At 37.5% G+C, this 25,988-nt stretch overlaps 1 pseudogene; it reads right to left on the reverse strand.

Annotated features, from left to right (window-relative positions):
• LOC128647495 (protein spire homolog 1-like) lies at nucleotides 1–24,906 on the reverse strand (annotated as a pseudogene).
• Nucleotides 24,907–25,988: the final 1,082 nt, after the last annotated feature.

Raw genomic sequence — 25,988 nt, forward strand, 5'->3', positions numbered from 1 at the left:
CTAAAACGATTCACAGCTGCTCCGTAACCTCCACCTCTCAATGGGAATTATGCATACATTGCTCACATCCACCATCTCCAAGATGTACTCTTCAAATGTAATGCATATGTCCATAGAAGGCCAGTTCTTCATTGCCTCCTTTTTGTGAAAATAATCAGCACCTACTAGGTCTTGGGGTTCAAACACCAGAGGGACACGTGAACAATCCCAGTGCATGGTTTCCCTGAAAAACACCTGTGTCTTCTGCTGCTAACAAGCTGGATTGTTCTCCTGAGTAAGTACCAGTGTATTGAAGAAGCTGACTGGTAAGTGCATGCATTGTTTAAATGGTATCAACATCTCAACGCAACATTCTAGGCACATCAGCCTTTCTCAAAATGTGCAAGTAAAGAACAATCTCTTATTGTGACAGTTAAAGCAAACATTGCTCCCAGATAATGTAGAGTAACCATTGCACTGCAGGAAGTCCACAGCGTCTGTTTAAATTATCTCTCTCCATGCAGAGATCAGCTCTGTACTTTTAGGTGGTGTGCATATTCTGGGAAACTGAGGACTCTATATACAGCCATTTTTCTGAAAAGAGCTCTGATAGGACATGGAGCATCTATGACCAGAGTATTTCAGTTTGTCATTACTTAGAAGCCTCCTGTTTTTAGGTCGACTTGGAATATCAGTACTGGAACAAACATCAAGTCTGTTATGCTTGAGGTCAGGTCTGAGAATTTGCTGTCTGATGAAGATTCAGAGCTATACTTTGATCTCTAGCTGTTTTCTCTATCACTTTTGATATCCACGTGATCAACTGTCTGAAGGTGCCCTCGACTGCTCTTCACTGGGTAATCCAAAGTGGAAAGGAAGACATTTTTTGGTTAGATTGCAAGCTGCTTGGAGTCCAAGAGTCTTCATCTTCTTTTATTGAATGTTTCATTCCTTTTGATGATTGTCTGAGCTTCTGCACAGATTTTATTTGTCATTAGCATCTCATGTAAAGAACGCTCTTCTTGGGACCTTTCCTTTAACTTTCTTGCAGATGCTGGTCTAAGGGGTTGTGATTGAATGAACTCTTTAATGAAGTTGCCTTCACTGTTGGTTCTTTTAGTCATTTCATTATCCTCTACTTCTCTAAGGATGTAGCACTTTTGTCTGATGTCATTCATCAGAAGCTCATATGTGGAAAAGGTGTACTCAACTCGTAACCCTTGGAATGGTTGTTCTTTAGCCTTTCATAGTTCAGCTCCTAAATGCAGCTCATTGAGAACATTACTCCAGAGTGTACCCCAGTTGTCATAGAAGACTAGGGCATCCTTACCCAGGATATCTTCAGAATCTAGTAGTTTAAGACTCTTCTTGGATCTCTCAAAAAGTAGACCCTGAAAACTGTTTGGTAGTGACTAGAGGCTTTATAAAGGGTAAAACTCCTTTCTGAACAAAACTATACAACTTCATTAAAATGTATGGCATCCAGCAAATTGTATCAAAAGTTGCATTGTAGAGGCCCAGCATAAGATCCACCAAGTGATCTATTGGCTCACTTAGCGCACATTCCAGATCGTTGGTAAGTCCCAAGTCTAGTGCAGTGTCCAAGAATTCCTATAATCTTTTGTTCTCAGAAACGTTTTCCCATACAGACTGTTAATGAGAAAGTGCCATCCTGATGAATGAAAATGTCTACTTATCTCAGCACCCGATCCTGCCTTGACCACCATACAAGTTGCTTCAGTTTGCTTCAACACTGATAACAAAGAGCCCATGCTTGCTTCCCACTTATAGTCTGCCCATACCTCTTTAATATTTCTTTAAAGGACCAGTCAACACATTAGATTTGCATAATCAACAAATGCAAGATAACAAGACAATGCAATAGCACTTAGTCTAAACTTCAAATGAGTAGTAGATTTTTTATAACACAAAGTTATGTATATTTCCAATCCCCTTGTACCCCTTGTACCATATGATAGCAATCAGCCAATCACAAATGCATATACGTATAGTTTGTGAATTATTGCACATGCTCAGTAAGATCTGGGGACTCAAAAATTGTAAATATAATAGACTGTGCACATTTTTTTTAATGGAAGTAAATTGGAAAGTTGATTAAAATGGCATGCTGTATCTGAATCATGAAAATTTAATTTAACCTGAATGTCCCTTTAAGGGTCACTTTACTGTGGTCCATATAGGGACCTTGTTCAACCATCTTCTCTCAGTGAGTTTGACATCTAATTGTTGCACAACACCCCCCCCCACAGCCTTGAAAATATTTCTATATAATCTATTCAAACTCTCTCAATTAGCAAAATTAAATTTTAGTTGACAAGAGACAAAGTAAATACCTTTTAAGAATTTAACTCATTTGTAATTTTAGAATTGAGGGTCATTATAGCTTTATAAATAATAGTAAACAAAAGTGTATGCTAGCATATGCAAATATGCAAGACATCTTTGTGGCAAAACAGGGGAAAAGAACTCATAGTGTTGATGAATATGATATTAAAAGAATCAGTAATTCTGGGGCAATGCAGATGTTTGCTAGAACACCCTTAGCCATTACTTTCCTCTACCTAAGTCTCAAATGGGACATTAGACCTATTTTCTTGAACATGATAAATAGTTAATGGATAGAAAAGAGAAAAATAACTATGTGTCACTTGTGCCACTGCAGTTCTGGACTTTAATACCCAGTATGCATAGTTCAGTGGTGAGGAGTTAGCTTTTTCCGAAGAACATTTTGATTAACTGTATAATGCAACTGATTAAATAAACAAAGCACTAAATAATATATATAACTATATGCTACTTTTATTTTCATTTATAAGTTAGAAGTCTGGATAAGTTAGGAGTCTGGATAAAGACATTCATTTTTATTACCCCCCCCCCCCCCCCCCAAAAAAAAAGTGTAATAAAGTTTAGCATGGTTTCAAGAAGGATAGAGGGGCAAGTATAAAAATGAAATAACGATTGAAATTGTTATTATTAAGGTAATGGTTATTGTTCTTTACCTAAATAAAAAAAATATTAAAATGATTTAAATCGATCTTACTGACTAGTGATTTAAATTTTAATTTATATCTTGATTTAAATCAATTTGTTTTAAATTTAATCCACCCTCACCAACAATAAGGCATATTGGATATCACTTCTCTAAATGGATACTGCACAAATATTAAACATTCAGTAAAGAGAAATACAATGAATAAAGGAAGTTGTTAAGATAGAGATTACTAACACTTCTGGAATGCTATAAAACCACCATGTGCAGCCCTTTTTGTTCTATCCAATTAAATTATAAAATACATATACACAAAACATTTTGCATGCATGTTTCCTAAGTGGTCTTAAGTATTGTTTTTCCACATTACTAGTGGTTCTCATTTGATGTTTGAGGTATCATCTATTGGGCACCTCATGCCACTGTGTATGTTAATGCAAAAAACAAAGTGTCATCACCCCCAGTATGCCCTCCAACACTGATCCCCCTTGCTTTTCCCAACTTGTTCAGCCATTGTTTTTCCCAGGCCCACTTGCTCTTGACCATACCCCACTAGCCACACCCACTGAATACTCCACCCATGAAATGCCTGGTCCCGTTCAGTCCCTCTACTTGTGTCTCTGTCTGCGCTTGGTTCCACCTCTCCTGTTGAAGCCTTACTCCAAAACACCAAAAGGTCTCCAAGTACCCCACCCATGATTACTTTCTGGCAAAGGACCCTGAAGAAAAGCCCATTAACAAAGTCCTCTAGAAGATGGGTAAAGAGATTTACAATTAAACTCCTTGGCAAACTCACAATCTTCTTTGCATTTAGGCCATTAATTAAACCATCTACTGTATATAAAAATTTTTTTTTATTAAATACTAGATATACTGTATGTCCACTAAGAGATACCGTTGTCTGATAATAAGTTACATTATAATGGGAAAGTACTGTAACTTAATTAAAAAGTCAAATTAAAAACATATTAACTTACTTAAAGATAATGCAGTCACAAGCTAAGTCTTACGCAAAATATATTAGGTGACTGAGGAAATTTAGACCAAAAGTTCAGCTTTCATATGCAGTATACCTATAACTTAATGTAGGTTATGGGAAGTCTGATCAAACTTACTGATAAGCACACAGCATGGCAATTAGCACTATTTCTTTAGACCCTGGTTGTTAAAAAATTTGCATGCCTGAATGTGTATTGAACCAATTAAAATGACTGAGACAGAAGCCAGCTTCAAATTCCTACAGTGAAAACAGCGTCTGAGGCATATGAGGGGGCTACATTAAAGACTAATAGGTTCAAGTTATTTTTATTGGTAGATTCATTTGTTGATTAGAAACCTCAGTGCTATTTTTGCAGCTGATGTCATAGAAGCCATACATCCTTAGCTTCCTACACACTTCAAAGGCTGACAAAAACAAGCACTGAGACAAGCAAATAAAAGCAAGATACATGGCAAAAACATTTCCATATTGATAATTTACTTAAACTGTCTAATTATTACATGCTTTTAGCAAAGATACAATAATAAAACATGCTTTTAAGAACTGGATAATGACAGTAGTCTGTCTTGATAGTATAAATCTGTAATTTGTGTATGTACTTTTTATCTAAGTACATTAAAGGGACACTGTACCCAAACATTTTCTTTCGTGATTCAGATTGAACATGAAATTTTAAGCAACTTTCTAATTTACTCCTATTATCAAATTTTCTTCATTCTCTTGGTATCTTTATTTGAAATGCAAGAATGTAAGTTTAGATGCCGGCCCATTTTTGGTGAACAACCTGGGTTGTCCTTGCTTATTGGTGGATAAATTCATCCACCAATAAAAAAGTGCTGTCCAGAGTACTGAAGCCAGAATAAAGCTTAGATGCCTTCTTTTTCAAATACAGGGAGTGCAGAATTATTAGGCAAGTTGTATTTTTGAGGATTAATTTTATTATTGAACAACAACCATGTTCTCAATGAACCCAAAAAACTCATTAATATCAAAGCTGAATATTTTTGGAAGTAGTTTTTAGTTTGTTTTTAGTTTTAGCTATTTTAGGGGGATATCTGTGTGTGCAGGTGACTATTACTGTGCATAATTATTAGGCAACTTAACAAAAAACAAATATATACCCATTTCAATTATTTATTTTTACCAGTGAAACCAATATAACATCTCAACATTCACAAATATACATTTCTGACATTCAAAAACAAAACAAAAACAAATCAGTGACCAATATAGCCACCTTCTTTGCAAGGACACTCAAAAGTCTGCCATCCATGGATTCTGTCAGTGTTTTGATCTGTTCACCATCAACATTGCGTGCAGCAGCAACCACAGCCTCCCAGACACTGTTCAGAGAGGTGTACTGTTTTCCCTCCTTGTAAATTTCACATTTGATGATGGACCACAGGTTCTCAATGGGGTTCAGATCAGGTGAACAAGGAGGCCATGTCATTAGATTTTCTTCTTTTATACCCTTTCTTGCCAGCCACGCTGTGGAGTACTTGGACGTGTGTGATGGAGCATTGTCCTGCATGAAAATCATGTTTTTCTTGAAGGATGCAGACTTCTTCCTGTACCACTGCTTGAAGAAGGTGTCTTCCAGAAACTAGCAGTAGGACTGGGAGTTGAGCTTGACTCCATCCTCAACCCGAAAAAGCCCCACAAGCTCATCTTTGATGATACCAGCCCAAACCAGTACTCCACCTCCACCTTGCTGGCGTCTGAGTCAGACTGGAGCTCTCTGCCCTTTACCAATCCAGCCACGGGCCCATCCATCTGGCCCATCAAGACTCACTCTCATTTCATCAGTCCATAAAACCTTAGAAAAATCAGTCTTGAGATATTTCTTGGCCCAGTCTTGATGTTTCAGCTTGTGTGTCTTGTTCAGTGGTGGTTGTCTTTCAGCCTTTCTTACCTTGGCCATGTCTCTGAGTATTGCACACCTTGTGCTTTTGGGCACTCCAGTGATGTTGCAGTTCTGAAATATGGCCAAACTGGTGGCAAGTGGCATCTTGGCAGCTGCACGCTTGACTTTTCTCAGTTCATGGGCAGTTATTTTGCGCCTTGGTTTTTCCACACGCTTCTGGCGACCCTGTTGACTATTTTGAATGAAACGCTTGATTGTTCGATGATCACGCTTCAGAAGCTTTGCAATTTTAAGAGTGCTGCATCCCTCTGCAAGATATCTCACTATTTTTTACTTTTCTGAGCCTGTCAAGTCCTTCTTTTGACCCATTTTGCCAAAGGAAAGGAAGTTGCCTAATAATTATGCACACCTGATATAGGGTGTTGATGTCATTAGACCACACCCCTTCTCATTACAGAGATGCACATCACCTAATATGCTTAATTGGTAGTAGGCTTTCGAGCCTATACAGCTTGGAGTAAGACAACATGCATAAAGAGGATGATGTGGTCAAAATACTAATTTGCCTAATAATTCTGCACTCCCTGTAATGATAGCAAGAGAAAGAAGGAAAATTGATAATAGGAGTAAATTAGAAAGTTGCTTAAAATTGCATGCTCTATCTGAATCACAATAGAAAAAAAATTGGGTTCAGTGTCCCTTTAAACATTCTAACACCATATATATATATATATATATATATATATATATATATATATATATATATATATATATATATATATATTTATATATATATTTATTTATTTTTTTATTTTTTTTCATTTATTGGTGCTTATAAACTATATAGCCCAACTCATTGCAATGTCACAAGAGTTTTGTATGTTAAGTCAACTTTATGGGTTATTGCACATTTTATATCCAAAGATATTGTGGTTAACCACAAATATTATTGGATTAATTAGCTGCTTCATTTTACTTTCTCTTTGTCGACACATCGTTTGGTTCTATGGGAAAGTTTGTAAAAATCCCTTGAGTGTTACCCTATCTCTTATATTATTTTTTGTTTGCTTTTTATATGTTAAATTACATGTTGCTCTTTTTTAATTTACTAATATGAGCATTGTTTCCCTTCTATACAAATAGTAGCTCTTCTTATGGGTTAATATGGCTTAGAAAACAAACTCATACATAACTCAAGCTCCCATATAATAATTCCCCATATAAATTCTTATGGATGGAATGGAAATCATATTACCCTGCAGTTTGCTTCCTAAAGAGTTTGAAAGAGGTTTGCATAGCAGCTATACATAGTTTTTAGACTTTAATACTATGGATTCAAAGAGTACTGTCTGCCAACCTAAACAGTATTTAATAAAACTAGGAGGTTGTATAAAATGTTGGCAAAGAAAATTATAATAGAGGAAACCCAAATCCAATATGTATATATAAACATATATACAGAATATTTAGGTTGCAACATACCTCATCTATTATTTTTCACTTAATTGTTGCGACCAGTTGCTAATTCTACAACTACTATACTGCAAAATTAAAATATGGTGGATAACAGATTTAATATTATTAATCTCTGTCTAATAAGTTTGAATGCATGTTTTTCATGTAGCCAATATCAATTCATGATGTGTCCAATTATGGGCTAGAATACAAGTGGAGCGCTAATTTATCACGCGACCGCAAACGGGCAAATTCCCCCCAGTCCTTACAAGTGGCAGTTGTTTTTTTACTACAAGCTCAGAATTACAATTAGTGCTAAAAATTTTAAGCAGAAGTAAGACTACAAGTTCATTTTTTAAATGTCCCACAATAAAATGTGTGATGTCCCTTTTTTTTTTTGAGTGTGCTTGTATTACTTTTGCAGAAGCAATATTTTGTGCACAATTTGTAATCTGACCCTATTGGGTTGAATAACTAAGGGCCGAACGGCTCCTGATCCCCCTGTTTCCGCGGGAGCCTTCAAGCTCGCCGGAAACAGCAGTTAAGAATCAGCTGTCTTAAGACTGCTGCTCCTTAACTGTCTGCCACCTCTGAGGCTGCGGACATCAATCCGCCCGAGCGAATACGATTGGGTTGATTGACACCCCTTGCTAGCAGCTGATTGGCCGTGAATCTGCAGGGGACTGCATTGCATAAGCAGTTCACCAGAACTGCTTGTGCAATGTTAAATGCCGACAGCGTATGCTGTTGGCATTCAGCGATATCTGGCGAATATGATACGCTACATCATATCATGTCTGCCAGCCATTGAAAAATCAGCTCCTATATATTTAAAATAATTTTATGTAATGGTAGAACTACATTTTTAAAAACATCCACACACATACTACAATCATAACTGAACATTCACAATCAGAGTACATTGTTTAAAATGCTGTTCTGTATTGTATTTTAAACATTGTATTTAACAACAACACAATATTGTAAAACTTTAACATAAAAAACTCCACAATCAGACAACATATATCACTCAAAAACAAGTTTAATGGATTTTCAAGTGATCAGAGCTATTGAACTTGAAGTCAAAATTCCTGCTGTAAAAGTTTTTTATGATAGAAAAGAATACTATATATATCTCCATGTAAGGAAAAAGGGTTATGATCGTACTACAAGAAATTTGAAAGTTTGCAATAAATGGGCCATTATTTGGTTTTTAAATGGATTGTATTGGCTTTGAATTTGAAAGCCCTTTTATGCATTTTGCACAAGAATTTATTGAATGGAATGGAGGCTATATTGTTTTGATGGAACAGGGTTTGTTTAGAAGATTATGGCTTACTATTACACTGTAGAGTGGGGTTGTGGACCTTTTTGTAAGAATGGGTGCCTAAATTATTGATAATCTAAAAATACCTCTGTGATCCATGGTAACCTTTAAAGAAATATCCTGTAGCATGGATGTATAAGAAAATAATTAAGCATTATGATTTCAGTCAATGAAACCAAGAGGAAAAGTGCCAACTAATTTGTTATAAGTGTCACCTTGGGGTTTAAAGTCATGGGTTCACTATCAATGCTATTGTTGAGGTTCACTGGATTACTATAGGTTAGATGTACTCAATATCACAGTGATATTTGGTGTATTGCTTCCACAATATCAAATTATTTAGAATGCATTTTCAAGTCACATTTTTTCTCCTTCAACTTTGTTTGACCCTCATCTTTCTGGTTTCATTTTTCAACATTTCAAAAGATGAAACATTCTTCTAACTTTCTAGAAACACTACATTTATATCTGTATTATCACTATTCATCCTTTCATTGGAGATGCAGTGTACATACTGTAAATATAGAGTTTTGATTCTTTTTTTTTTTTTTTTTTTTTTTTTTTTTTTTTGTTGAGGAGCAAAACTTTAGAGTGCAGGGTGTAAATCATTTGAAAGGCTAACTAGAATGGATCATACTCCAGGACATTAAACCTAGTTAACAGTAGTTTTCTTTTTAGATTGATGTCTAAATTAGTGAAGACAGAAATTCAAATGTCATACAAGATTTAAGGGCATATTACAACTTTCTATACAAACACCTATCTGGCACTATTTATTTGCATTTTGTCTGATTAAGTAAAAAAACAGCATTTCAACTGAATTTTCTATGTCAATAATGGTTATAATTATCAGATGCTACCATCATCTTTGATTTATCCATTTAATTATAGTGAGTATGCTAGGAATGAAATGTTAGCAATTTTAATTTTGTCAGTTTTATTCTTTATATTCTTTCATAAACTTGGCCATTATTACAAGGAGTAATATAATATTAATGATGTGAAATGTATCCTTTGACTTTGTTAAAGAATATATATTTTTTTTTTTACACTTAACAAAGCCCAGACATATCTTGAAAATATTTTACATTTTCCCTTGAATTGGCTTTGTGTTCATGTAACTGTCAGCTGGTGTATGCAGAGTATTGTTCTACCGATGGGTCATAACCTGGCAGTAGGCAAAGTAAGAATGCCTGCAGGCCTCACTGACATGATATAATGAGGCCATGTCAAGATATATTCTCAGCAGAAAGTCAACCTGGAACACACCATTAACTTAGATATAAATTAAGGAAGTTAGTTCAGTGGAATGGAAAAGAAATAAAAACATCTACACTTATTGAAACTAATGTTTCTGAATGCATCATAAAAATGAATTTTAATAATGCAAACTTGCATTTTTTGGTAAAGAATGAATGCTTTTGTAATTCTGCTGCTATTCAGTGTGCAGTAAAATGTAAGACTATTTATGTGAAGTAGATTATTTAAAAAAATACATTGTTAAACTACAATTTAAAGCAATTATTTTACGTTTGTTTTTTTTAACACAGAAATAGTTAAGATAAACTGGCACAATTTAGATTAGAAAGTAAAGATAACTCAGCATTTTAGGCTCGATTTATCAATCAAGGGCAGACTGGGGCGGTCATATTCGCTCCAGTCTACCTCATCTCTCTTCTGGTGGGCAGCAATCCACTGCCTGAATTTAACATTGTACATGAGCGCTATTTTGCACTCCTGTGCAATCCTGCCACCTGCCCATGCACAGCCAATCATGCGGGGGCAGGAGCTGTCAATCTGTCTGACGAGACTGGGGACATTGAAATTCTCTACCTAAGAGGTGGAGAAGAGGGTAGGTAAGCAGCAGTCTGATGACCGTTGCTTGATAAATCCTGACTGCAGGTTCTCTTGTGAGAACCTCCAGTCGAAGATAGGAGAAGAGCTTGATAATCTAGACCTGTATTTCATCTTTGTATACCAAAGGTCCTTAAGTATTAACCTTCATTTTCAAGGAATGAAAAAAAAGTAAAATAACCCAAACATAAAAATGTTGATTTTGACAAATGTATTTATTTATAAAATATTTTACCAGGAAGAATACATTGAGATTTCTCTCATTTTCAAGTATGTCCTGGGTCCACAAAACATTGCATTGATACAATAGGGTACAATAAAATACAAAAACAATAATAATACACAAAATATATGCAAAACTTTAACATAGAACAGGTAGGAAATATTTAATCAACCATGAGAGGTGCATTCTGTTTTGAGATATGTAGAGAGGGATCTCTTAAAGGATATTAGGCTTGGGGAAGGTTTGAAAGTGTGCGGGAGGTTGTTCCATAATTGTGGTGCTCTGTAGGAAAAGGAGGATCGAGCTGCTTTCTTTTTGTATTGAGGCAAGCTAAATAATGTGCTGGTACTGGATCGGAGGTTATAGGAGGTGGGAATAGCTGGGGAGAGCATTCTGCTCAGGTAGGGTGGGAGCTTCCCAGAAAGGCTCTTAAACACAAGGCAGGAAAGATGGAGGGTGCAACTGGATTCCAGCGACAGCCAGTTTAGTTATTTTAGCATGTCACAATGGTGGGTCCTGTAGTTACATTGTAGCACAAAGTGGCAGAATGAGTTATACAATTATTAAGTTTATTAAGGTGAGTTTGTGGTGCAGGTGCATATACTACGTCCCCGTAATCCATAATAGGCATCAGCATTTGCTATACAATCTTTTCCTTTACTGTAGGGCTGAGGCAGAATTTGTTTCTGTACAGGGCACCTAGTTTTGGATAAAGTTTAGATGCAAGTTTTTCTATGTAGAGGCCAAAAGATAGATTGGGGTCTAACAACATATCTAAGTATTTGAAAGAGTGGACTGCGGTCAGCGTGCAATTGGATTTTGTTTTGATGCGTAGATGGGAATTTTGTAATTTGCGTAATTTAGGTCCCATTCCAAAGATCATTGTGACAGTTTTGTCAGTGTTTAGGAAGAGTTTGTTTTTTGAGACCCACTTTTCTACCTCTGTGAACTGGTCTTGGAGCACTGCTTCAAGCTGCGGCAGATTGGAATTGTTTGCATAGATTACCATGTCATCTGCGTACATGTGTACAGTTGAGGATTTGCAGACATTAGGCAGATCATTTATAAATAATGTGAATAATAGGGGGCCGAGAATGGAACCTTGGGGAACACCACACGTGACTGGGAGAGGGAGGGAGTCGCTGTCAGAAATGGAGACATATTGTGATCGATCTGATACATATGATCGAAATCAGGTTAACGGACGATCAGCAATACCAGAGTTTTTTAGTTTGAGCAGTAGTATGTCGGGGTCTACTGTGTCAAAGGCCTTTGCAAAATCAAGGAAAATAGCTCCAGTTAGGTCTCCTTGTTCCATGCCAGTTTGGATGTCGTTGCAAACTTTTAGGAGGGCAGTTGTAGTGGAGTGATTTGGGCGAAAACCTGATTGATCAGGGGTCAGATAGTTAGATTGTTGATAATACTCACATAGTTGCGTATGGACGATTTTTGACAACACTGGGAGCAAAAATATAGGGCGATAATTAAACACCAAGGTTAACTCCCCACTTTTATGGCTAGGCACTACTCTTGCAGTTTTCCAAAGTTTGGGTATGTATCCAGACACCAAGGATTCGTTAATTAGGGTTGTGACAGGTTTAGCAATTACCGGCGCACTGAGTTTCAACAGCATTGCTGGGATTTGATCAGGTCCAGACTGGTTTTTCATTTTTAGATTATTAAGGTGTTTCTTAATTAAATTGATGGGTACAGATCCCCATTTGTAGTTTCAGGATGCATGTAATTTATTAGTTTGTTAATCAGGGTGGTGGAGCATCTGACAAAATAACTATTAAAGGCATTTGCTACTTCTAAGGGGAGTTGCAGGGTTTGGTTGTCCACATTGACAGTGGGGGGTTGGGAGTGGATTAGTGGATTTTGTAAGTTGTTTATGAGTTTCCAAAACTTTCTAGGGTTTGCTATGTTATTATTCAGATTTTCACAGAAATATTGGGCCTTGGCCAATTTTGTTTGTTTAGTGCATATATTTCGCCATTGTCTATATACACAGTGATCATTCATAGAGCCTGTATGCTTGAACTTTGACCACAATGAATCCCGAAACTGGCACATTATAATAAGGTCAGCTGTGATCCAATTCAAGTGTGCTCCTTTTATTCTCACCTTACGCCACAGGGCATGTAAATTCCAAACTTGTAGGAGTTCAGATTGAAAGAATTCAACTGCAGAGTCTAGATCTGGGATTAGGTTTACTCTGTGCCAGGGGATGTTCTTGATGTCATTTAGAAATGATTAAAGATTAATTTTTTTGAAGGACCTGGTGATTTTAACCTTGGGAGAGGATTTAGTTGCCTTTATTTTGCGCACGCAGTACACTAAGCAGTGGTCACTGAAATTGTTAGAGAGAACACCTTCCTCCTGGATTCGGTCAGGAGAAGTGGAGAGAATCCAGTCGAGCAGGGTGTGATTATGGCTTTTGATGTTTATGTGCGTTGGGGAGGAGATTAATTGCGTTAGCTGCAAAGATTTAAACAGCGAGTGACAACTATTATTTTTTGGATTCAGCCAATCAATATTAAAATCTCCAAAAAAACAAAATTTCACTTTTTGGGTTTCGAGCTATGGTTTCACTAAGGAGATGTGCTATGTCAGAAAGGGAATGCACAGGGGAGCTAGGTGGGTGGTAGATTCCAGCAACAATTTTTTATTTACTGCATGGGATGTCAATTGTGCCAGAAAGGAAATCAAAGGTGGCAGTAGAGCTATATTTTTGTAAGGGGGTGTACTTTGTGGAATTGTCAACATATATTACAATGCCGCCTCCTCTCTTTGCTCTATCATTTCTATGGCATGAATACCCATGTATAGCAATGGCAGAGTCAGGTGTTTTTGCAGTTAGCCACGATTCAGAGATCACAATGATTTTTGGCTTGTATTGTAAACACCATGCTTGCAGTGCATTAATTTTTGGTAGTAAGCTGTGCATATTACAGTACACAAAGGAGAGGCCTTTTTTAGCTGGAAGGCTAGGAATGGAATTTGTTGGGGGACCAGGGTTAGACTCTACATCATTTGCAAGGGCAAGTAACATAAGGAATAGGAATTTGGAAATCATTTTTGTTTGGTCATATAGTGAATGGGATACTTTATAATTGTGTGAGGTGGGGGTAGGAGGGTTCTTTTTTATAATCCTCCACTAGCACTCAGCAGATAAGTTACCGCAACAGAGCATGCCATGTATGTATGTGTATGATAATTTGTTTTCCAGTTTGAGGTGTGTGCTTATGGCGGTAGTGATGTGAACAAAATTGGATTGAGAAAAGGGTTATCACGAATAACAGTATGGTCATATTTGGATTCATGTTAGGAGGTATGAGGTGTGTCGATGAAAAAAAAAATACTAGCACCGAGATTACGAGTTTTGCGGTAACAGGGGTGCATTGCTAACGAGCATTTTTTTCTCACCGCTCACTTAAGACAATGCTGGTATTACAGGTTTTTTTAAACGCGGCGTTAGCCGCAAATAGGTGAGCGTAAAGCAAAATTTATCTCCACATCTCACCTCAATACCAGCGTTGCTTACGGTAGCAGTGAGCTGGCTAAGCGTGCTCGTGCACGATTTCCCCATAGGTATCAATGGGGCAAAATCGGCTGGAAAAAAAGCAGCGTTCAGCTCCTAACGCAGCCCCATTGATTCCTATGGGAAAATACATTTTATGTCTACACCTAACACTCTAACCTGAACCCTGAGTCTAAACAGCCCTAATCTTACACTTATTAACCCCTAATCTGCTGCCCCTGACATCGTCGCCACCTACATTATACACTGCCGCTACCTACATTATACTTATGAACCCCTAATCTGCTCTAGTATGCACAAACATAATATATCCATTATGCACAAACATAATATAGGTATATCCAGTATGCAAAAATATAATATATCCAGTATGCACAAATATAATATATCCAGTATGCACAAATATAATATATCCAGTACGCACAAATATAATATATCCAGTATGCACAAACATAATATATCCAGTATGCACAAATATAATATACCCAGTATGCACAAATATAATATATCCAGTATGCACAAATATAATATATCCAGTATGCACAAAAATAATACAGGTATATCCAGTATGCACAAATATAATATATCCAGTATGTACAAAAATAATATATCCAGTATGTACAAATATAATATATCCAATATGTACAAAAATAATATATCCAGTATGTACAAATATAATATATCTAGTATGTACAAAAATAATATATCCAGTATGCACAAATATAATATATCCAGTATGTACAAATATAATATATCCAGTATGTACAAATATAATATATCCAGTATGTACAAAAATAATATATCCAGTATGTACAAATATAATATATCCAGTATGAACAAACATAATATATCCAGTACTTACAAATATAATATATCCAGTATGTACAAACATAATATATCCAGTATGAACAAACATAATATATTCAGTACTTATAAATATAATATATCCAGTATGTACAAACATAATATATCCAGTATGCACAAATATAAAATATCCAGTATGCACAAACATAATATACCCATTATGAACAAACATAAAATATCCAGTATGCACAAATAAAATATAACCAGTATTCAAAAACATAATACATCCAGTATATACAAACATAATACATCCAGTATGTACAAGAATAATATATATCTAGAATGCACAATCATAATATATCTGCTATAAATGCATATCCAGTATGCACATACATTTTATATTCTATATAGATTGGTGTAAATGTAAAATACAGCAGCTCTTGTGTTGTTGTTGTTTGAGGGGGTATGTCTATTAGTACCCACTGATATGTTTGTTTCTTGTTTTAGGCTTCATCTAAAAATAAAATGTTTTAATGTGTTATTACTGCACTATTGATTGCATATAAGTATATGTTTAACACCTGTCAATGGGTTAAACAGACAGTTAAAGTCACCCCGACAGCAACAATGCCATTTTTAATAGGCATATATGCATAGCCACCAATAGCCAGCTAACTAGTATAAATTTAAAGTGACATACAAGTAATTTTGTCTATTAATAAAGTATGTATCAGCAACAAAGAATTTAAAAAAATCTGTATACAAATGAATGATTTATAAGCATTTAGATGATTTGCGATTCCACAACATAATTGTTGAACATTTCATGTTTTTTTTTTATTTATTTCAATTGTTGTCGCAAGTTGAGGACAGGTGTAATAAACTCTTACACTTATCAAGCAATCACTTTGTAATTTCTTGCAAAGTCAACATTTTGAATCCTGCAGGGTCTGATCCAGTCTTTGGGGCCGATTTATCAAGCAGCAGATGCTGCTTATTCCATACGAGCCTTCTGGCTCACCAGAAACAGGATTTAAGAGGCAGCCGTCTTAAGACCGCTGCTTCTTAACTCGTCAACTTGATCAGATACGATCAGGATGATTGACTCCCCCTGCTAGAGGCCGATTGGCTGCAAATGTGCAGGGGGGGGGGGGCATTGCACAAGCAGAGTATGCTGTCGGCATTTAGCAATGTCAACCAGACATGATTTGATAAATCGGCCCCTTTATGTGAGATAAATTATCAGATAATTTCCTTTCCTTCATTCCTTACTTGTGGGAATACAGAATCTGGCCACCAGGAGGAGGCAAAGACACCCCAGTTAAAAGATTAACTACATCCCCCACTTCCAGTCATTCTGCCAAGGGAACAAGGAACAGTGGGAAAAATATCAGGGTATATATGGTGCCAGAAGAACAAAACAAAATTTAGGTCTGCCCTTCAGAGAATACGGGTGGGGGCCGTGGACTCTCCTCACACAGAAAGAAAGGAAATTATCTGGTAAGCATAATTTATGTTTTCCTTCTTATTATGAGGAGAGTCCACAGCTTCATTCCTTACTTGTGGGAAACATATACCCAAGCTCCAGAGGACACTGAATGAATGGGAGGGCAAAAAAGAAGGCAGACCCTATTCTGAAGGCACCACAGTCTGCAAAACCCTTCTCCCAAAAGCTGCTTCAGCCAAAGCAAAAATGTTAAAATTGTAAAATTTAGAAAAGGTATGTAAGGAGGACCAAGTAGCCGCCATACAAATCTGATCCATAGAGGCCTTATTCTTGAAGGCCCAAGATGAAGCCACTGCTCTAGTTGAATGAGCCTTAATCCTTTTAGTAGGTTTATGTCCTGCAGTCTTATAAGCTAAGCGAATAATGCTCCTCAAACGAAAAGATAAGGAAGTGGATGAGGCCTTCTGCCCCCTACGCTTCCCAGAATAGACAACAAAGAAAGAAGAAGTCTGTCTAAACTCCTTTGTAGCCTGAAGATAGACCTTCAAGGCCAGAACCACATCCAAATTATGAAGTAACTGTTCCTTTGAAGAAAAAGGATTAGGACAGGAAGGAACCACAATCTCCTGATTGATGTTGCGATCTGAAACAACCTTAGGAAGAAAACCTAACCCAGTACAAAGAACAGTCTTATCAGCATAAATGCTAGGTAAGGAGGCTCACATTGCAAGGCAGCCATTTCAGAGACTCTGTGCGCCGAAGCAATGGCCAGTAGGAAAATAACCTTCCAAGACAGTAATTTAAGGTCAACTACATGCATAGGCACAAACGGAGCCTTCTGCAAAACCTTAAGAACGAGATTTAAACTCTGATGTGCGCTAGATCTAAACACAGGCCTGATTCTAGCCAGAGCCTGAACAAAAGACTGAACATCTGGAAGCTTAGCAGCAAGCCTCTTGTGCAGTAAAACAGATAGGTCTGAAATCTGTCCCTTAAGGGAGCTAGCAGAAAGGCCCTTCTCCAGACCATCCTGGAGAAAGGAAAGAATCCTGGAAACCCTGACCTTATGCCAGGGGAATCTATTTTCTTTACACCAGAATAAGTCGGTTCTCCACACATTATGTTAGATGCGACGAGTAACCGGCTTATAAACTTGCATTAGAATATCAATAACTCTCTCAGAGAAACCTCTCTTGGCTAGGTCTAAGCGTTCAATCTCCACACAGTCAGCCTCAGAGAATCTAGATTTTAATGAACAAAAGGACCTTGTTCCAGCAGATCCCTGCGACAAGGTAACTTCCATTGAGGAGATGACGACATCCCCACTAGATCCACGAACCACATCCTTCGCGGCCATGATGTAGCAATCAGTATTACTGATGCCCGCTCCTGCTTGATGCGGGCCACTACTGGAGGAAGGAGAGGTAATGGCGGAAAAAGGTATACAAGACTGAATCTCCTAGGCACCACTAATGCATCTATTAGCTCCGCCTGAGGATCCCTGGATCTCGACCCAAACCTGGGTAGCTTGGTATTGAGACGGGATGCCATGATATCTATCTCCAGAGTCCCCCACCTGTTGCATATCTCTGCAAACACCTCGGGATGGAGAGACCATTCCCCTAGATGAAAGGATTGTCTGCTGAGAAAATCCGCTTCCCAGTTGTCAACACCCAGAATGTGGATCACTGACAGCGAACAGTTGTGGGCCTCCACACACTCCAGAATCTAAGATACCTCCGTTATTGCTAGGGAGCTCCTCGTTCTCCCTGGTGGTTGATGTAAGCCAACGAGGTGATATTGTCTGATTGGAATCTGATAAACTGAGACGAACCCAGACGGGGCCAAGTCTTCAGAGCATTGAAGATTGCTCGAAGTTCCAGAATGTTGATTGGAAGAGAGCTCTCCTCTCGAGACCAAAGGCCCTGAGCCTTCTTGGCTCCCTAAACTGCTCCCTACCTGAGAGACTCACATCTGTAGTCACAATCTCCCAGGATGGTCTTAAAAAGGATGTCCCTCGGGACAGATGATCTGTACAGAGCCACCAAGAGAGTGATTCTCTCGACCGGTTGTCCAGAGGCCATTCCACTGTCTTAGCATGCACATGCATGCATGAGACGGAACCTGGCAAAGGAAATTATGTCCATGCTGGACACCATGAGACCAATCACCTCCATACACTGTGCCGCAGAGTGCCTTGAGGAGGTCCAGAGGGCAAGACATGCCGAAGCCAGCTTGCAGCATCTCTGGTCTGAAAGAAATATCCTCATGACTAGTGAGTCTATTATAGTGCCCAGGAATTCTACCCTGGGGCTTGGAATAAGAGAACTATTTTCTAAGTTTATCTTCCATCCATGGGATCTAAGAAGAGAGAGAAGAGATTCCGAATGTTCTTCCACTAGACAAAAGGATGGTGCTTGTACCAGAATATCGTACAAGTAAGGTGCTACTGCAATGCCATGGGTTCTGGCCATGGCCAAGAGAGCCCTCAGAAACTTTGTGAAAAACCTTAGGAACTGAAAGTGTTCCCTGTGGATAGGGACGTGAAGGTAAGCATCCTTCAGATCTATAGTGGTCATGAACTGTCCCTTATGGACTAAGGGAAGGATACACCTTATTGTCTCCATCTTGAACAAAGGGACGTTAAGAAACTTGTTTAAGCACTTTAGGTCCAGAATCGGGCGGAAAGTTCCTTCCTTTTTTGGGACCCCGAAAAGCTTTGAGTATTATCCCAAGCCTTGTTCTTCTAGGGGAACCAGTACAATGACTCCTAAGGAGGACAGTTCCCAAAAGCACCACAGAAAGGCCTCCCTTTTCTCTGGTTTTGATGACAGATTTGAGAGAAGAAATCTGCCCTTGTGTGAAAGAGAGTTGAACTTAATTATTTAACGCTGAGCTATGACCTCTAGGACCCAAGGATCCTGCACATCACTGAACCAAGCTTCTGAGAAGAGCGAAAGTCTGCCCCCTACCTGATCCATAGATGGATCGGAGGCAACCCCTTCATGCTAATTTAGTCTCAGCGGGCTTCTTCCTCTGCTTGAACTTATTCCAGGACTGAGCTGGCTTCCAAGTCTTAGGTTGCTCAGATTTAGCGTAGGATTGCTGGCACTGGGATTTGTCAGAACGAAAGGAACAAAAATTATTAGGTTGTTCCTTAGATCTGTTCTTTTTATTGTGCAGTAGGAAGGCACCCTTACCCCCTGTAACCGTGTAAATAATGGAGTCCAGGCCTGGACCAAACAAAATCTTACCCTTGAATGGAAGGGAAAGGAGTCTGGACTTGAAAGTCAAGTCTGCAGACCAAGACTTCAGCCACAGAGCCCGGCGGGCCTGAACAGAAAACCCAGCAGTTTTAGCATTGAACGAATAATTTGCATATTTGCATCACAAATAAAAGAAATAGTGACCCTTTAAGCCTTAATTCTATCAAGAATAATATTGAGGGTACCTTCCACCTCGATCAATTTCAATAAGGAGTCACACCAGTAGGTAGCTGCCCCTGCAACCGCGGAAACTGCCACCGCTGGTTGAAAATACCCCGAATGTTGAAACATCTTTCATAACAGAGTTTCCATCTTTTTATCCATGGGCTCTTTGAATGGCGAACTATCTTCTAGTGGGATAATAGTACGTTTTGCAAGCATGGAGACAGCACCATCAACCTTAAAGTGAATGTAAATTTTGCAGTTTTAAAGAACATATATTTATTCATAGTCAGTGTATTAGTCAAAACGCATTATTTTTTTTTACCAAATTTGCAAAATATCACTATATATTTTATTTTAAAACTTATCTCCGTTTTCCCTTGTAGCTCCTCCCATCCATTACTTCCTCTATTTATTCCTCATAACGTATAGAGCGGTCCCACCCGCTCTATGACGTATTTGAAATGCTCGTTCAAGATGTATTGTTCTTTTGCGCATGCGTTTAACATCCACTGCCTAACTGCCTAATCTAATCCACTGCCTAATCGTGGACGCGCAGCGCTTCTAAATCAAAGAGCAGTTTGTTTACGCATGCGCATACAGAAAGACGCATGCGCATAAATAAATAGTGACGTACACGAAAAGGGGCTGGACGCCACGGGGTATGACTGATTATTAGTTGACTACAGTGTCAATCAAGGTTATAAACGCGGTCCAAAATGGCGGGCGGAGGAAGCGAGCAAGAAGATTCACATTAAATAAGTATATAGATCGATATAATTGAACTTTTTGAAATAAACGATGACTTAAACTTAAGTTAATTTTTATTGATAAACATTTTCAGATTGTGCGATACCATTGACTTTACATGCACTTTAAGGACGGAACCCCACAACTTTAATTAAGAGTCCGGAACAAGGAACAGTTTCTTAAAGGCAGATGAAGGGGTGAAGAACCAATCCTCTCCCATTCGTTCTTAATAATGTTTGCCATCTTTACAGGAACAGGGAAAGTCTGAGGAACAACCCTGTCTTCGTAAACTCTATCCAGTTTAGGAATTAAAGGTTCTTCAGGCGAATTTGGCCTCTGGAACCTCTAAGGTAGCAAGAATTTCAGTTAAAAAAAAAAAGCAAGTGCTCCATCCTAAATCAAAAATCTGGTTCCTCCACAATTGGAGGCTTAGAGGCAGCCGATTCCGACCCAGAAAGTTCACACTCTGAAGTATCAGAAAGAACTTCATATTCAGATAACCATCTATCAGCTATAGCCAATAAACTGGATGATGACCCCTGGGAAGGATAGCAATATTTGACCTTTCGCTTGCCCTTAGTAGGGCGAGGTAAAGCACTAATGGCCGCAGTCACAGCCATAGTAGTGAAGTCTGAAGGGAAAAGGCCTCCTCCAGATGGAGGATCAGGCATTGTATGGGAAACTGTAGTGTATTAGGAGATGAAAGCAGGGTGCACACCTCACAGGACAGGGACCCCTCAGAGGTGGAAGGCTCAGTGGTATCAAACATGTTAACCTTTTTTGACATAATCACTTTTTCTAGACATGTGGAACATAATTGAGAGGGCGGGTATACCTCTGCCTCCTCACATTAGTCTTAGGAATAGAGGGAGTACCCTCTAAAACGTCAGAGTCCTCCATAGGTATGGGCTATGTCCTAATATGATAGTGAAAGACAGCACCTATTTTCCTTTTTGGGGCACGGGAAAAGGGTTAGCCAGACCCCAATATATATCCAAGAAAAAGTATTTTTCCAGCCACCAGTTAAACTTTAAAAAGACCTTTATTCGTTTCTTACAGGGTCCATCATATCAACAACAACGTTTCAAACCTATGCCAGGTTCTTAATCATGTCTACTGAATAGTATACAGGTGTGTCTTTTATACCTGTCCAATTTTTATCAGATTGCACAATAGTGCCATCTTGTGGTTAAAATTTAAAATTACATGTGACAAATTATCTAAAGGAATTTACTATTAATTCTTATATTTTAAGTTGGTTTCTTCATTACTTATATATGTTTGTCACATGGAAATTTAAAACCAAATTTATATACATATAATTAAAACCTATACACATTATAGTATCAGAATCAAACATGCTGCTACAGGTATATGCTATCATAGTCAAAAAAATAATGACCATTCAAAATCTTTATTTAAGCCTTCAGGTATCATTGTGTTTAATCTGTTTATCCAAAACATCTCCCTTCTTTTAAGCATCTGGTCTCTGTCACCTCCCCTCCTGGGTCTGTCAACTTGTTCAATGACTTGAAATCTAAGTTGACTGATGTTGTGACCCATGGAGAGGAAGTGACAGGAAACAGGAGCCTCCATATTTTTGTTTCTAATGTTAGATTTATGTTCTGTGATTCTTGTTCTTACTTCCCTACTCGTTTCTCCTATATAAATCCTGGCACACGGACATTTGATGAGATAAATAGCATATGTGCTTCTACATGTTAGATATTTCTTTATAGGGTATTTGGTTCCCTTAATGGGGTGAAAAAAATCTTTCCCTTTTATTATTGAACTACAGTGACTGCAATGAAGGCAGGGATAACACCCTCTATTATCAGATCCCATTGTTGTTTGTAAAGTCTTCCTATTACTACCTATATCTGCCCTTACTAATTCATCTCTCAAATTTTTGGTTTTCTTATAAGCTACCATAGGAATATGTTTGAAGTCCTCCACTTGGGGATTACAGTCTCTCAGTATGTGCCAGTGTCTATTTATGATATGTGATATTTTTGTTCCTAGGGAGTTGTATTGGGTAACAAATATCATTCTGTTTTCTTTTGTTTTGTTTTTAGTGTTATCAGTTTCTTTATTTTTGAAGTATTCCAACTGTTTTGTAATTAGATCTTCTGGATACCCTCTTCTTTTGAATTTATCTGCCATTTCATTTAGTCTTATGTCACATCTCCTTTCATCAGTCACTATTCTTTTTACTCTTTTAAATTGACCTTGGGGTATTGCTTCTATTGTTCTTTTTGAATGGAAACTGTCATATTGTAATACTTTATTTTTATCTGTGGGTTTCACATACAAGTCAGTTTTTAAGAAGCCTTGTTCTTTATATACAAAAGTGTCTAAGAATGCTACTCCTGTTTCCTCCATATTGAGTGTAAATTTGAGCCCAGCTACTGATGTGTTAAGGTGTTGAACAAATTGCAGTAGGCTACCAGTGTCTCCCCACCATATGCCAAATATGTCATCCACAAATCTCCACCATGCTGCACCATATTTTAAAAATAATGGATGTGAATATATGAATTTCTCTTCTATGTGGGACATAAAAATGTTGGCATATGTTGGGGCTACACTGGAGCCCATTGCAGTGCCTTGCTTTTGTAGAAAAAAAGTGTCTTGAAATAAAAAATAATTGTGGTATAATATAACGGATAATAGATCTATTAGGAATTGTATTTCATCTTCATTATATTTGTTGTTAGTTTTCAATGTGTTAGTTACTGCTTCAATGCCACTGGTGTGTTTGATTGATGTATATAAGCTAGTGACATCTAATGTATACAATATGCATTTATCTCCAATCTGTCCAATGTCTTTTAATTTAGCAAGAAAGTCATTAGTGTCTTTCAAATATGAAGAAGTGTCTAATAGATATGGCTGTAATACTTTGTCTAAAAATATTGCAATTTTTGAAAAAATGGAATTAACTCCTGCCACTATTGGGCGTCCTGGTGGTTGATATTTATCTTTGTGTATTTTTGGTGAGATGTATATAACTGGTCTTACTGGGTTTTTTTCAATGAGACATTCTTTGAATTCATTTGTAATAATACCATTTTTGACTGCTGCATTGGTGATGTGTTCTATTTCTTTCCCTATTTGAATTGTGGGATCTCTAATCAAGGCTTCATATACTGTGGTGTCATTGAGTTGCCTCTGTATCTCTTTCACATAATCAATTTTATTTAATAGCACCACTGCTCCGCCCTTATCCGCTTCCTTTATTATGATTTCATTGTTATTTTTTAGCTTGTTAATGGTATCTTGTTGCTTCCTATCAATGTGCACTAGTTCTCTCTTTTTGTTTCTCTTTAAAAGATTTTTTACTTCTTTTTGGACTAATTTTGCAAATGTAGCTACACTATGTTGTGTTGGTGGGCTGAATTTACTTTTGCCTTTAATACCAAATGTTTTAGGATCATTAAACTTAATGTCCTTTTTCTTAGCATCAGTCTTGCTTGTTACTGGTGTCTCTGTCATGCCTTTTAGTGTGGAGAAATGAACCTTAAGTTTCAATTTCCTAAAAAATCTCTCTAAGTCTTGTTCTATGATGAATTCATCATGTGTGTTAGGTAGGCAGTATGATAAACCTTTATTCAATATCATATATTCTGTTTCTGATAAGGTGTAATTAGAGATGTTGTGGACTAAATCATCTTCTTTATTTTCTGTATTACAATGTAATTCAGTATTTTTGCTTACAAAGGTATTAGAATTAGTATGTATTTCATTGGATTGAAAATGGTTAGTTTTATGTGTAGTATTTGTTGTTGATTTGCTTTCTCTTGAACTCAAATTGGTGGTGTTTTCTTTATTTAAAGTGCTAGTGTAATTCACTAAAGTGCTATTCGTTTCTAAAGTGCATGTGTTTGTGGCACTGTTTCTTTTGTAAATATCTTCATAAATCATCATGGTGTCCAATTGTAAAGTGCATAAGTGTTCAATATTTAAAGTGCTTCCTTTTACCATATTAATACTATCGTTGACTGAAGTGTTATTTAATTCTAAAGTGCATGTGTTTTCTACTTCATTACTTCCCAAGGTGCTATAGTTTGCAGTACTCATTTCATTACTTTCCAAAGTGCTATGGTTTGCAATACTTATTTCATTATTAACATTCAAGAGGGAATTTTGCATTTTGGTGCCCTTGTTACTACTACTAGTTTTTAAAGTTGTACAATATTGTGAATCTTTAATTACATTGTCCATTTCGCTATTTTGTCCATCATCTCTCTGGTGAATTGTACCTTTTGAAAGTCTATGCACAGTCTGTTTAAGTACATTTACTTTACCCAGATTTGCTGCTTCATCTTGTGTCCTGTTGGTACTGTGTTCTATTTGCTGTTTGTCGATAGGTAACGAAAAAAGTCTTAGATTTTCGGATCCCGTTTCTCCACCTTTATTATGCTGTCTTGTAAGTTTTTCCTGCTCTTTCTCTTCGTCCTCTTTCTCTAATGTGTTGTATGGCTCCGCTCCGCTCAATAGTGGTATTGCCCCCGCTGGTATCCTCCCGTTCGTCGGGCTCTCTGGCGCTCTGGTTGTGACGTCAAATGACGTGCGCCTCTTCCGATGCTTGCGCCCGGCGCGGTGTGATCTACGTCTGAATCCTCGGTTAAAAAACCGGCAGACGATTCTGAACCACTACCGCTGATGTCATCCTGAGCCGGGCGTTTCCTTGACTCTCTCCTCCGATCTCTGATTTCTGCGTTAGGGGGTCTTTGGCTGCTGTTTCTCTGTCGCCATTCTTCCGGTAATGTGTACAAATTCATATATTCACATCCATTATTTTTAAAATATGGTGCAGCATGGTGGAGATTTGTGGATGACATATTTGGCATATGGTGGGGAGACACTGGTAGCCTACTGCAATTTGTTCAACACCTTAACACATCAGTAGCTGGGCTCAAATTTACACTCAATATGGAGGAAACAGGAGTAGCATTCTTAGACACTTTTGTATATAAAGAACAAGGCTTCTTAAAAACTGACTTGTATGTGAAACCCACAGATAAAAATAAAGTATTACAATATGACAGTTTCCATTCAAAAAGAACAATAGAAGCAATACCCCAAGGTCAATTTAAAAGAGTAAAAAGAATAGTGACTGATGAAAGGAGATGTGACATAAGACTAAATGAAATGGCAGATAAATTCAAAAGAAGAGGGTATCCAGAAGATCTAATTACAAAACAGTTGGAATACTTCAAAAATAAAGAAACTGATAACACTAAAAACAAAACAAAAGAAAACAGAATGATATTTGTTACCCAATACAACTCCCTAGGAACAAA

Source organism: Bombina bombina, chromosome 2 (genome assembly GCF_027579735.1).
Source record: "Bombina bombina isolate aBomBom1 chromosome 2, aBomBom1.pri, whole genome shotgun sequence".
NCBI lineage: Eukaryota > Metazoa > Chordata > Amphibia > Anura > Bombinatoridae > Bombina > Bombina bombina.